Raw genomic sequence first — 13,659 nt, 5'->3', positions numbered from 1 at the left:
CTATATGAATGCCTCCGGCGGTGTACGGGGATGTGCAACGATCTAGTGTAGCAATGACATCAAAAAACGGACAAGCCATGAAAACATCATGCTAGCTATCTTACGATCATGCAAAGCAATATGACAATAAATGCTCAATTCATGTATATGATGATGATGGAAGTTGCATGGCAATATATCTCGGAATGGCTATGGAAATGCCATGATAGGTAGGTATGGTGGCTGTTTTGAGGAAGATATAAGGAGGCTTATGTGTGACAGAGCGTATCATATCACGGGGTTTGGATGCACCGGCGAAGTTTGCACCAACTCTCGAGGTGAGAAAGGGCAATGCACGGCACCGAAGAGGCTAGCAATGATGGAAGGGTGAGAGTGTGTATAATCCATGGACTCAACATTAGTCATAAAGAACTCACATACTTATTGCAAAAATCTATTAGTAATTGAAACAAAGTACTACGCGCATGCTCCTAGGGGGATAGATTGGTAGGAAAAGACCATCGCTCGTCCCCGACCGCCACTCATAAGGAAGACAATCAATAAATACCTCATGCTCCAACTTCGTTACATAACGGTTCACCATACGTGCATGCTACGGGAATCACAAACCTCAACACAAGTATTTCTACAATCCACAACTACCCGCTAGCATGACTCTAATATCACCATCTTTATATCGCAAAACTATTGCAAGGAATCAAACATATCATATTCAGTGATCTACAAGTTTTATGTAGGATTTTATGACTAACCCTGTGAATGACCAGTTCCTGTCATCTCTCTAAATAGATATAAGTGAAGCAAGAGAGTTTAATTATTTCTACAAAAGATATGCCCACACTCTAACAAATATAAGTGAAGCAAAAAAGCATTCTACTAATGGCGGTTGTCTAAGTGAAGAGAAACAGGTAATCCAAACTTCAAATGATATAAGTGAAGCACATGAAGCATTCTATAAAGCCATACTCAAAAGATATAAGTGAAGTGCAAAGAGCATTCTATAAATCAAGAAAGGGCCATCTCATACCATCATGGTGCATAAAAGAAAAATGAAAACTAAATGCAAAAGACGCTCCAAGATTTGCACACATCACATGAATGAAACGAATCCGAAAACATACCGATACTTGTTGAAGAAAGAGGGGATGCCTTCCTAGACGCTCGAGTCTCCTTGAATATTTACTTGGGGTGCCTCGGGCATCCCCAAGCTTGAGCTCTTGCCTCTCTTCCTTCTTCTCACATCGAGACCTTCTCGATCATCGAACACTTCATCCACACAAAACTTCAACAGAAACACGGTAAGATCCGTTAGTATAATAAAGCAAATCACTACTCTAAGTACTGTTGCAAACCAATTCATGTTTTGTTTTTGCATTGTGTCTACTTTAATATAACTTTTTCATGGCTTAATCCACTGATATAAATTGATAGTTTCATCAAAACAAGCAAACTATGCATCAAAAACAGAATCTGTCTAAAACAGAACAGTCTGTAATAATCTGAACATTCACCATACTTCTAATACTTGAAAAATTCTGCAAAAATTAGGAAAAATAAAAAATTTGTATAGAAAGACAGTGCAAAAATAATCAGAACCATTTGACGTTCCAGTTAAATATGTAAAATCGTGCACTACAGCCAAAGTTTCTGTCCTGCACCGCACAAACCAACAAGCGTTGTAAACATCCTAAAGGCAAACCTTGGCACATTATTTTTATAGTACAATGGAATTGTACAAGGGGATAATTATTTTTGTTGAAAAGTTTCTGTAATCAAGATTCACAAAGTTGTCGTGAGCATGAACAAAGTTCAAGGAGCTCTCCCACTTCAACAATGCTTGTCTTTCTCACTTTCACTTTCCTTTTTGAAAAGTTTTGGGTTCCCCTCTTTATTTTTGTTGTTTTTAAACTATATGAAAGCACTCAACAGAAATAAATGACTCTCTAAAACTTCCGGGTTGTCTCCCTGGCAGCGCTTTCTTTAAAGCCATTAAGCTAGGCATATAGTGCTCAAGTAGTGAATCCACCCGGATCCCAAGGTATATCAAAGCCAATTTTAATTAGCAATGATTTGTAATTTAGTGGTGAGCACAAAGTAACATATATCATGTAATGATGAAGTCTAACTCTCTTCCTATGCATCGGCATGTCATAAAAGAACAATTCATGCACACATAGTAAAGGCCAATGCATAGTATAAACAGTTTCTTGCAATTTTATCGTGTGGGAAACATAGAGAGGTGGAGATGTAGTTCCTCTCTCATAATAATTGCAAGTAGGAGCAGCAAGCACATGCATATTATATTCATCAAAATCATCATGTGCAACGGTAAAAGGCAACCCATCAATATAATCCTTAATAAGTGCAAACTTCTCCGATATAGTGTAGTCGGGAGAATTCAAAAAGATAATAGGACTATCATGCGTGGGTGCAATAGCAACAATTTCACGTTTAACATAAGGAACTATAGCAAGTTCATCTCCATAAGCATAATTCATATTGGCATCTTGGCCACAAGCATAGCAAGCATCATCAAAAAGGGATATTTCAAGAGAATCAACGGGATCATAACAATCATCATAGCAATCATCCTTCGGTAAGCACGAAGGGAAATTAAACAATGTATGAGTTGAAGAGTTACTCTCATTAGAAGGTGGGCACGGGTGATCAATCCGCTCTTCCTCCTTTTGTTCTTCGCTCTCCTCCTCATCTTTTTCATCCAATGAGCTCACAGTTTCATCAACTTCTTTTTCCATAGATTCCTGCAAAATATTAGTCCCTTCTTGGACAGCGGAGACTTTCTCAATAAGTGCATTAATATTGGAATTGTATTCATAATTCTCATAGCAATATTTGAGGATAGCTAAATTTTCAGGTCTATAAACAGCATCATCAAAATCTTCAAACTCTTTAAACATAGATTCAATTTCATAAGCACCCATAAAAGCAACAAATTCTTCTATTTGTTCCACATCATAGTAATCATATATACCATTAGCATAAGAAGCTAAGGTTTTATTATCATTAAATTTGCATGAAAAGGGAAGGTGTGGAGCCTTCAACCTAGAGCAACAAGTATAATTATATCTCAAGCATAGTTGCCTAGCATACCACTTCAATATATGAATTTGATCCCATAATAGTTTCCCTTTTTGTGTCAAACAGTAATCCCTAAAGTATTCACGTTGATCCAACGTTACTCCCATTACATAATTGAATGGGGTTTTCTCAGGATTATTAAAGTAGTACATAATATCTTTCACATAACCAGCATCGAGGGTTTTAGGAGGTTCCCCATCTCCATGAGCAGAAAGTACACCTAATCTTTTTTTGGTATTTCGTGTTCCATATCCATAACTAAAGATAGAGAACAACTAAGAACAGCAAATAAAAATTACTTAGTGATAAAGCAAACATGCACACACGAGAATATTCACCCCACGCTATTGCTCCCCGGCAACGGCGCCAGAAAAAGGTCTTGATAACCCACAAGTATAGGGGATCAATTGTAGCCTCTTTTGATAAGTAAGAGTGTCGAACCCAACGAGGAGCTAAAGGTAGAACAAATATTCCCTCAAGTTCTATCGACCACCGATACAACTCTACACACGCTTGACGTTTGGTTTACCGGAAACAAGTACGAAACTAGAAGTACTTTGTAGGTGTTGTTGGATAGGTTTGCAAGAAAGTAAAGAGCGGGTAAATAAAAGCTAGGGGCTGTTTAGATAAAGACACAACTAAATTAGTTTTAGTAGAGAGCTTTTTGTCACGAGAAAGTTATTTGTCCCTAGGCAATCGATAACTAGACCGGTAATCATTATTGCAATTTTATTTGAGGGAGAGGCATAAGCTAACATACTTTCTCTACTTGGATCATATGCACTTATGATTGGAACTCTAGCAAGCATCCGCAACTACTAAAGATTCATTAAGGTAAAACCCAACCATAGCATTAAAGTATCAAGTCCCCTTTATCCCATACGCAAACAACCTACTTACTCGGGTCTGTGCTTCTGTCACTCACGCCACCCACCATAAGCAAATCATGAACATATTGCAAACTCTACAGCGGGGATCCCTCACGCTTGCGTGACACGGAGAGCACCATAGGACAACACCAATAATAAAACATGCAACTCAAACCAATCTTGATCATCAAATAACCCATAGGACAAAACAGATATACTCAAACATCATAGGATAGCCATACATCATTGGGAAATAATATATAGCGTTGAGCACCATGTTTAAGTAGAGATTACAACGGGTAAGAGAGAGGTTACACCGCTGCATAGAGGGGGAAAGAGTTGGTGATGATGGCGGTGAAGTTGTTGGCGAAGATTGCGGTCATGATGATGGCCACGGCAGCGTTCCGGCGCCACCGGAAGAGAAGGGGAGAGGGGGCCCCTTCGTCTTCTTCTTCCTTGACCTCCTCCCTAGATGGGAGAAGGGTTTCCCCTCTGGTCCTTGGCCTCCATGGCGTGGGAGGGGCGAGAGCCCCTCTGAGATTGGATCTGTCTCTCCGTCTCTCTCTGTTTCTGCGTTCTCCTCTGCTGCCCTTTCACCGTTTCGTATATATATGGAGATCCGTAACTCCGATTGGACTGAAACCTTCGCCGTGATTTTTTACCAAAAATTAGCTTTCTTGCTGCCGAAGAAGGGCATCAATGCCTTACGGGTGGCCCACGAGGGTCAGGGGCGCGCCCAGGGGGGCAGGGGCGCCCCTCTGCCTCGTGGCCACCTCGGGCACCGTCTCGCATGGATTTTTCTTCCGGAATTTTCCAAATGTTCCAAAAATAAGCTCCGTCCATTTTTATCCCGTTTGGATTCCGTTTGATATGGATATTTTGTGAAACATAAAACATGCAACAAACAGGAACTGGCACTGGGCACTGGATCAATATGTTAGTCCCAAAAATAGTATAAAAAGTTGCCAAAAAGTATATGAAAGTTGAATAATATTGGCATGGAACAATCAAAAATTATAGATACGACGGAGACGTATCAGCGGGACGTCATCGAGCTGAACGTGTGCTGAACTCGGAGGTGCCGTACGTTCGGTACTTGGATCGGTCGGATCGTGAAGACGTACGACTACATCAACCGCGTTGTGCTAACGCTTCCGCTTTCGGTCTATGAGGGTACGTGGACACACTCTCCCCTCTCATTGTTATGCATCACCATGATCTTGCGTGTGCGTAGGAATTTTTTGAAATTACTACGTTCCCCAACAATGGCATCCAAGCCAGGTTTATGCGTAGATGTTATATGTACGAGTAGAACACAAGTGAGTTGTGGGCGATACAAGTCATACTGCTTACCAGCATGTCATACTTTGGTTCGGCGGTATTGTTGGATGAAGCAGCCCAAACCGACATTACGCGTACGCTTACGCGAGACTGGTTCTACCGACGTGCTTTGCACACAGGTGGCTCGCGGGTGTCAGTTTCTCCAACTTTAGTTGAACCGAGTGTGACTACGCCCGGTCTTTGAGAAGGTTAAAACAGCACTAACTTGACGAACTATCGTTGTGGTTTTGATGCGTAGGTAAGAACGGTTCTTGCTCAGCTCGTAGCAGCCACGTAAAACTTGCAACAACAAAGTAGAGCACGTCTAACTTGTTTTTGCAGGGCATGTTATGATGTGATATGGTCAAGGCATGATGCTATGTTTTATTGTATGAGATGATCATGTTTTGTAACCGAGTTATCGGCAACTGGCAAGAGCCATATGGTTGTCGCTTTATTGTATGCAATGCAATCGCCCTGTAATTGCTTTACTTTATCACTAAGCGGTAGCGATAGTCGTAGAAGCAATAGTTGGCGAGACGACAATGATGCTGCGATGGAGATCAAGGTGTCACGTCGGTGACGATGGTGATCATGACGGTGCTTCGGAGATGGAGATCACAAGCACAAGATGATGATGGCCATATCATATCACTTATATTGATTGCATGTGATGTTTATCCTTTATGCATCTTATTTTGCTTTGATTGATGGTAGCATTATAAGATGATCTCTCACTAAATTTCAAGATAAAAAGTGTTCTCCCTGAGTATGCACCGTTGCCAAAGTTCGTCGTGCCGAGACACCACGTGATGATCGGGTGTGATAAGCTCTATGTTCATCTACAACGGGTGCAAGCCAGTTTTACACACGCAGAATACTCGGGTACTTGACGAGCCTAGCATATGCAGATATGGCCTCGGAACACTAAGACCGAAAGGTCGAGCGTGAATCATATAGTAGATATGATCAACATAGTGATGTTCACTATTGAAAACTACTCCATCTCACGTGATGATCGGACATGCTTTAGTTGATTTGGATCACGTGATCACTTAGATGATTAGAGGGATGTCTATCTAAGTGGGAGTTCTTAAGTAATATGATTAATTGAACTTAAATTTATCATGAACTTAGTACCTGATAGTATTTTGTTTGTCTATGTTGTTGTAGATAGATGGCCCGTGTTGTTGTTCCGTTGAATTTTAATGCGTTCCTTGAGAAAGCAAAGTTGAAAGATGATGGTAGGAATTACACGGACTGTTCGTAACTTGAGGATTATCCTCATTGTTGCACAGAAGAATTACGTCCTGGAAGCACCGCTGGGTGCCAGGCCTGCTGCAGATGCAATTGACGACGTTAAGAACGTCTGGCAGAGCAAAGCTGGTGACTACTCGATAGTTCAGTGTGCCATGCTTTACGGCTTAGAACCAGGACTTCAACGACGTTTTGAACGTCATGGAGCATATGAGATGTTCCAGGAGTTGAAGTTAATATTCCAAGCAAATGCCCAGATTGAGAGATATGAAGTCTCCAATAAGTTCTACAGCTGCAAGATGGAGGAGAATAGTTCTGTCAGTGAACATATACTCAAAATGTCTGGGTATAACAATCACTTGATTCAACTGGGAGTTAATCTTCTGGATGATAGTGTCATTGACAGAATTCTTCAAACACTGCCACCAAGCTACAAGAGCTTCGTGATGAACTATAATATGCAAGGGATGGATAAGACAATTCCCGAGCTCTTCGCAATGCGAAAGACTGCGGAGGTAGAAATCAAGAAGGAGCATCAAGTGTTGATGGTCAACAAGACCACCAGTTTCAAGAAAAAGGGTAAAGGGAAGAAGAAGGGGAACTTCAAGAAGAACAGCAAACAAGTTGCTGCTCAAGAGAAGAAACCCAAGTCTGGACCTAAGCCTGAGACTGAGTGCTTCTACTGCAAACAGACTGGTCACTGGAAGCGTAACTGCCCCAAGTATTTGGCGGATAAGAAGGATGGCAAGGTGAACAAAGGTATATGTGATATACATGATATGTGATATACATGTTATTGATGTGTACCTTACTAGAGCTCGCAGTAGCACCTGGGTATTTGATACTGGTTCTGTTGCTAATATTTGCAACTCGAAACAGGGACTACGGATTAAGCGAAGACTGGCTAAGGACGAGGTGAGGATGCGCGTGGGAAATGGTTCCAAAGTCGATGTGATCGCCGTAGGCATGCTACCTCTACATCTACCTTCAGGATTAGTTTTAGACCTAAATAATTGTTATTTGGTGCCAGCGTTGAGCATGAACATTATATTTGGATCTTGTTTGATGCGAGATGGTTATTCATTTAAATCTGAGAATAATGGTTGTTCTATTTATATGAGTAATATCTTTTATGGTCATGCACCCTTGAAGAGTGGTCTATTTTTGTTGAATCTCGATAGTAGTGATACACATATTCATAATGTTGATGCCAAAAGATGGAGAGTTGATAATGATAGTGCAACTTATTTGTGGCACTGCCGTTTGGGTCATATTGGTGTAAAGCGCATGAAGAAACTCCATACTAATGGGCTTTTGGAATCACTTGATTATGAATCACTTGGTACTTGCGAACCATGCCTTATGGGCAAGTGACTAAAACGCCGTTCTCCGGAACAATGGAGCGAGCAACAGATTTGTTGGAGATCATACATACTGATGTATGTGGTCCGATGAATATTGAGGCTCGCGGCGGGTATCGTTATTTTCTCACCTTCACAGATGATTTGAGTAGATATGGATATATCTACTTAATGAAACATAAGTCTGAAACATTTGAAAAGTTCAAAGAATTTCAGAGTGAAGTGGAAAATCATCGTAACAAGAAAATAAAGTTTCTACGATCTGATTGTGGAGGAGAATATTTGAGTTACGAGTTTGGTTTACATTTGAAACAATGCGGAATAGTTTCGCAACTCACGCCACCCGGAACACCACAGCGTAATGGTGTGTCTGAACGCCGTAATCATACTTTACTAGATATGGTGCGATCTATGATGTCTCTTACTGATTTACCGCTATCGTTTTGGGTTATGCTTTAGAGATGGCTGCATTCACGTTAAATAGGGCACCATCGAAATCCGTTGAGACGACGCCTTATGAACTGTGGTTTGGCAAGAAACCAAAGTTGTCATTTCTTAAAGTTTGGGGTTGCGATGCTTATGTGAAAAAGCTTCAACCTGATAAGCTCGAACCCAAATCGGAGAAAAGTGTCTTCATAGGATACCCAAAGGAAACTGTTGGGTACACCTTCTATCACAGATCCGAAGGCAAGACATTCGTTGCTAAGAATGGATCCTTTCTAGAGAAGGAGTTTCTCTCAAAAGAAGTGAGTGGGAGGAAAGTAGAACTTGATGAGGTAACTGTACCTGCTCCCTTATTGGAAAGTAGTTCATCATAGAAATCTGTTTCTGTGACTCCTACACCAATTAGTGAGGAAGCTAATGATGATGAACATATAACTTCAGATCAAGTTACTACCAAACCCCGTAGGTCAACCAGAGTAAGATCCGACCAGAGTGGTACGGTAATCCTATTCTAGAGGTCATGTTATTTGACCAAGGCGAATCTACGAACTGTAAAGAAGCGATGGTGAGCCCAGATTCCGCAAAATGGCTCGAGGCCATGAAATCTGAGATGGGATCCATGTATGAGAACAAAGTGTGGACTTTGGTTGACTTGCCCGATGATCGGCAAGCCATAGAGAATAAATGGATCTTCAAGAAGAAGACTGACGCTGACGGTAATGTTACTGTCTACAAAGCTCGACTTGTCACAAAAGGTTTTCGACAAGTTCAAGGAGTTGACTACAATGAGACTTTCTCACCCGTAGCGATGCTTAAGTCTGTCCGAATCATGTTAGCAATTGCCGCATTTTATGATTATGAAATTTGGCAAATAGATGTCAAAACTGCATTCCTGAATGGATTTCTGGAAGAAGAGTTGTATATGATGCAACCGGAAGGTTTTGTCAATCCAAAGGGAGCTAACAAAGTGTGCAAGCTTCAGCGATCCATTTATGGACTGGTGCAAGCCTCTCGGAGTTGGAATAAACGTTTTGATAGTGTGATCAAAGCATATGGTTTTATACAGACTTTTGGAGAAGCCCGTATTTACAAGAAAGTGAGTGGGAGCTCTGTAGCATTTCTAATATTATATGTGGATGACATATTACTGATTGGAAATGATATAGAATTTTTGGATAGCATAAAAGGATACTTGAATAAGAGTTTTTCAATGAAAGACCTCGGTGAAGCTGCTTACATATTAGGCATCAAGATCTATAGAGATAGATCAATACGCTTGATAGGACTTTCACAAAGCACGTACCTTGACAAAGTTTTGAAAAAGTTCAAAATGGATCAAGCAAAGAAAGGGTTCTCGCCTGTGTTACAAGGTGTGAAGTTGAGTCAGACTGAATGCCCGACCACTGCAGAAGATAGAGAGAAAATGAAAGATGTTCCCTATGCTTCAGACATAGGCTCCATCATGTATGCAATGCTGTGTACCAGACCTGATGTGTGCCTTGCTATTAGCTTAGCAAGGAGGTACCAAAGTAATCCAGGAGTGGATCACTGGACAACGGTCAAGAACATCCTGAAATACCTGAAAAGGACTAAGGATATGTTTCTCGTTTATGGAGGTGACAAAGAGCTAGTCGTAAATGGTTACGTCGATGCAAGCTTTGACACTGATCCGAACGATTCTAAATCGCAAACCGGATACGTGTTTACATTGAACGGTGGAGCTGTCAGTTGGTGCAGTTCTAAACAAAGCGTCGTGGCGGGATCTACGGTGAAGCGGAATACATAGCTGCTTCGGAAGCAGCAAATGAAGGAGTCTGGATGAAGGAGTTCATATCCGATCTAGGTGTCATACCTAGTGCATCGGGTCCAATGAAAATCTTTTGTGACAATACTGGTGCAATTGCCTTGGCAAAGGAATCCAGATTCCACAAGAGAACCAAGCACATCAAGAGACGCTTCAATTCCATCAGGGATCAGGTCCAAGTGGGAGACATAGAGATTTGCAAGATACATACGGATCTGAATGTTGCAGACCCTTTGACTAAGCCTCTTCCATGAGCCAAACATGATCACCACCAAAACTCCATGGGTGTTAGAATCACTACTGTGTAATCTAGATTATTGACTCTAGTGCAAGTGGGAGACTGAAGGAAATATGCCCTAGAGGCCATAATAAAGTTATTATTTATTTCCTCATATCATGATAAATATTTATTATTCATGCTAGAATTGTATTAACCGGAAACATAATACATGTGTGAATACATAGACAAACATAGTGTCACTAGTATGCCTCTACTTGACTAGCTCGTTAATCGAAGATGGTTGAGTTTCCTAGCCATGGACATGAGTTGTCATTTGATTAACGGGATCACATCATTAGGAGAATGATGTGATTGACTTGACCCATTCCGTTAGCTTACCACTTGATCGTTTAGTATGTTGCTATTGCTTTCTTCATGACTTATACATGTTCCTATGACTATGAGATTATCCAACTCCCGTTTATCGGAGGAACACTTTGTGTGCTACCAAACGTCACAACGTAACCGGGTGATTATAAAGGTTCTCTACAGGTGTCTCCGAAGGTACTTGTTGAGTTGGCGTATTTCGAGATTAGGATTTGTCACTCCGATTGTCGCAGAGGTATCTCTGGGCCCTCTTGGTAATGCACATCACTATAAGCCTTGCAATCAATGTGACTAATGAGTTAGTTGCAGGATGATGCATTACATAACGAGTAAAGAGACTTGCCAGTGACGAGATTGAACTAGGTATTGAGATACCGACGATTGAATCTCAGGCAAGTAACATACCGATGACAAAGGGAACAACGTATGTTGTTATGCGGTTTGACCGATAAAGATCTTCATAGAATATGTGGGAGCCAATATGAGCATCCAGGTTCCGTTATTGGTTATTGACCGGAGACGTGTCTCGGTCATGTCTACATAGTTCTCGAACCCATAGGGTCCGCACGCTTAAAGTTTGGTGACGATCGGTATTATAAGTTTTTGTGTTTTGATGTACCAAAGGTAGTTCGAAGTCCCAGATTTGATCACGGACATGACGAGGAGTCTCAAAATGGTCGAGACGTAAAGATTGATGTATTGGATGACTATGTTCGGACACCGGAAGTGTTTCGGGAGGTTTCGGACATCTACCGGAGTACCGGGGGGTTACCAGAACCCCCCGGGGAGTATATTGGGCCTAATGGGCCTTGGTGTGAGAAGAGGAGGGGCGACCAGGGCAGCCGCGCGCCCCCTCCCCCTCTAGCCCGAATTGGACAAGGAGGGGGGCAGCGCCCCCTTTTTCCTTCTCATCCTCTCTCCCTTCCTTCCCTTCTCCTACTCCAACAAGGAAAGGAGGAGTCCTACTCCCGGTGGGAGTAGGACTCCCCCCTTGGCGTGCCCTCCTTGGCCGGCCGCCTCTTCCCCCTTGCTCCTTTATATACAGGGGCAGGGGGCACCTCTAGACACACAAGTTGATCTGTTGATCTCTCCCAAACTTGTGCGGTGCCCCCTCCACCATATTCCTCCTCGGTCATATCATAGCAGTGCTTAGGCGAAGCCCTGCGTCGGTAGCAACATCATCACCGTCATCACGCTGACGTGCTGACGGAACTCTCCTGATCGGAGCATCCCAAGGTCATCTCCATGGACCTACCTTCGTCCCACCAAGTGCCTAGTGGACCCATGACTCGATCACGTGCAAGAGCTCTTGAAATCGAGGTGACATCTCTCCTCTCACAATTCCACTTCGATGAACATGAGACATGGCTACTACCTCACACGGAGACACTATGCATGCTCAGGTACCAAGGAGTTAGCCATGGAGACGTCAAGGAGCAAGGAGAATCCGAAGACGAAGATGGACGTGAAGACGGAGAAGGAAAAGGGCTAAGTCAGCACAAGCCCGGACGATCCGGACCGCCGTCCGGACGATCCGGCCCCAGCCCGGACGATCCGGCTAACCAGCCCGAAGACACCTGAAGCTTCACCACGAAGCCGGATCCTCCGGACCCAGGACCGGATCATCCGGCCACACCCGAACGTCTGGACCAGGACCCGAACATCCGGACCCCCCGGAGCTGCTCCAACACAGTCGGATCATCCGGACGCCGACCCGGATCATTCGGACCACCGAAGCCCGGATCATCCGGACCAACCCCCGGATCATCCGGCCACCGCCTGTGTCGTGACTTGGGCCGAGGCCCGTGTACCCGTTTCGTCCCCTCACTTACCCCTTCGCCCCTTGGGCTATAAGTAGACCTCCTCCTCCCCATTTTTAGGGTTAGCAAAGTAGTAGCTCATATGTGAGGATAGCTTTTGCTCATCCATACGGATCGTCTCCTCGAGAGTGACCGCGGCCCCTCTACAGAGAAGATCCCCTTGGATTCAAGACCCCCTCTTGGGTGGCCCCATCAAGACCTCCTTACGGAGAAGAACCGGTTACCTTTGTATCGTCCTTTGTTGGACTTGGATCGTTTATCTTACCTTTGTGTTCATTGATCTAGCTCATGTGTGATCTATTCTTGTTGGTTGAGTGATTCTCTCATGTTTCCCCTTGTGATTTCCCTCGTTTTCCCCTCGTGTTCTTCGTATCCTTAGTTGGGATCCGCTCCTTTCGTGAAAGATCGGCCGTACGGAGTTCCACTCCACATCATCTTGGATCAGAGCCAGCTTGCTCATGATCATCTTGGTATCATGAGCCACGTTGATCACGATTTCGGAGCCTCCCCTCTTCGTTTTCTAGCTTGATTTTTTTGTTTTTCGTCCTAATCCGAAAATCCCCACAAAAATAGCCCAATTTTTTTCTTGTGATTTGTGAGTTTTGATGATGTTTTGTTGGTTTTGATCCGTGAGTTTGTTGTGTTGCAAGTGGATCTAGCATTCCCCCACCATCTCCACCTCGCAATCCCTCCAAAATCCGCGAAATCCTTGAATTTGTGGCCGTTTTCGAGTTCATCCTGAGCCATCCCTGAGCGAGATTGACCCGCCCGGATCATCCGGCTGTTGGCCCGGATCATCCGGATCCGCCTGGATCATCCGGCTAACCCTGACGAAACTGCATTTTCTGCAGTTTTTTACCACCGCCGCCTACGCCTCCGCATACCCACTTCGACCTCCACCACCTAACTTCTGCAAACCCTTCCAATACCCCAAACCATACCACACTTGACCGCTACCTACTCCAACACTTTTTGTCGCATTTGGTTTTGAGAATTTGAGTTGTGGCTCACCGTTTCCTATCGTGTTTCGGCTACTTAGGGACGGTTCGACATAAACATCGCCACCGCTCATCTTCGT

This window comes from Aegilops tauschii, chromosome 5 (assembly GCF_002575655.3).
Source record: "Aegilops tauschii subsp. strangulata cultivar AL8/78 chromosome 5, Aet v6.0, whole genome shotgun sequence".
NCBI lineage: Eukaryota > Viridiplantae > Streptophyta > Magnoliopsida > Poales > Poaceae > Aegilops > Aegilops tauschii.
This window is presented reverse-complemented; position numbering follows the sequence as displayed.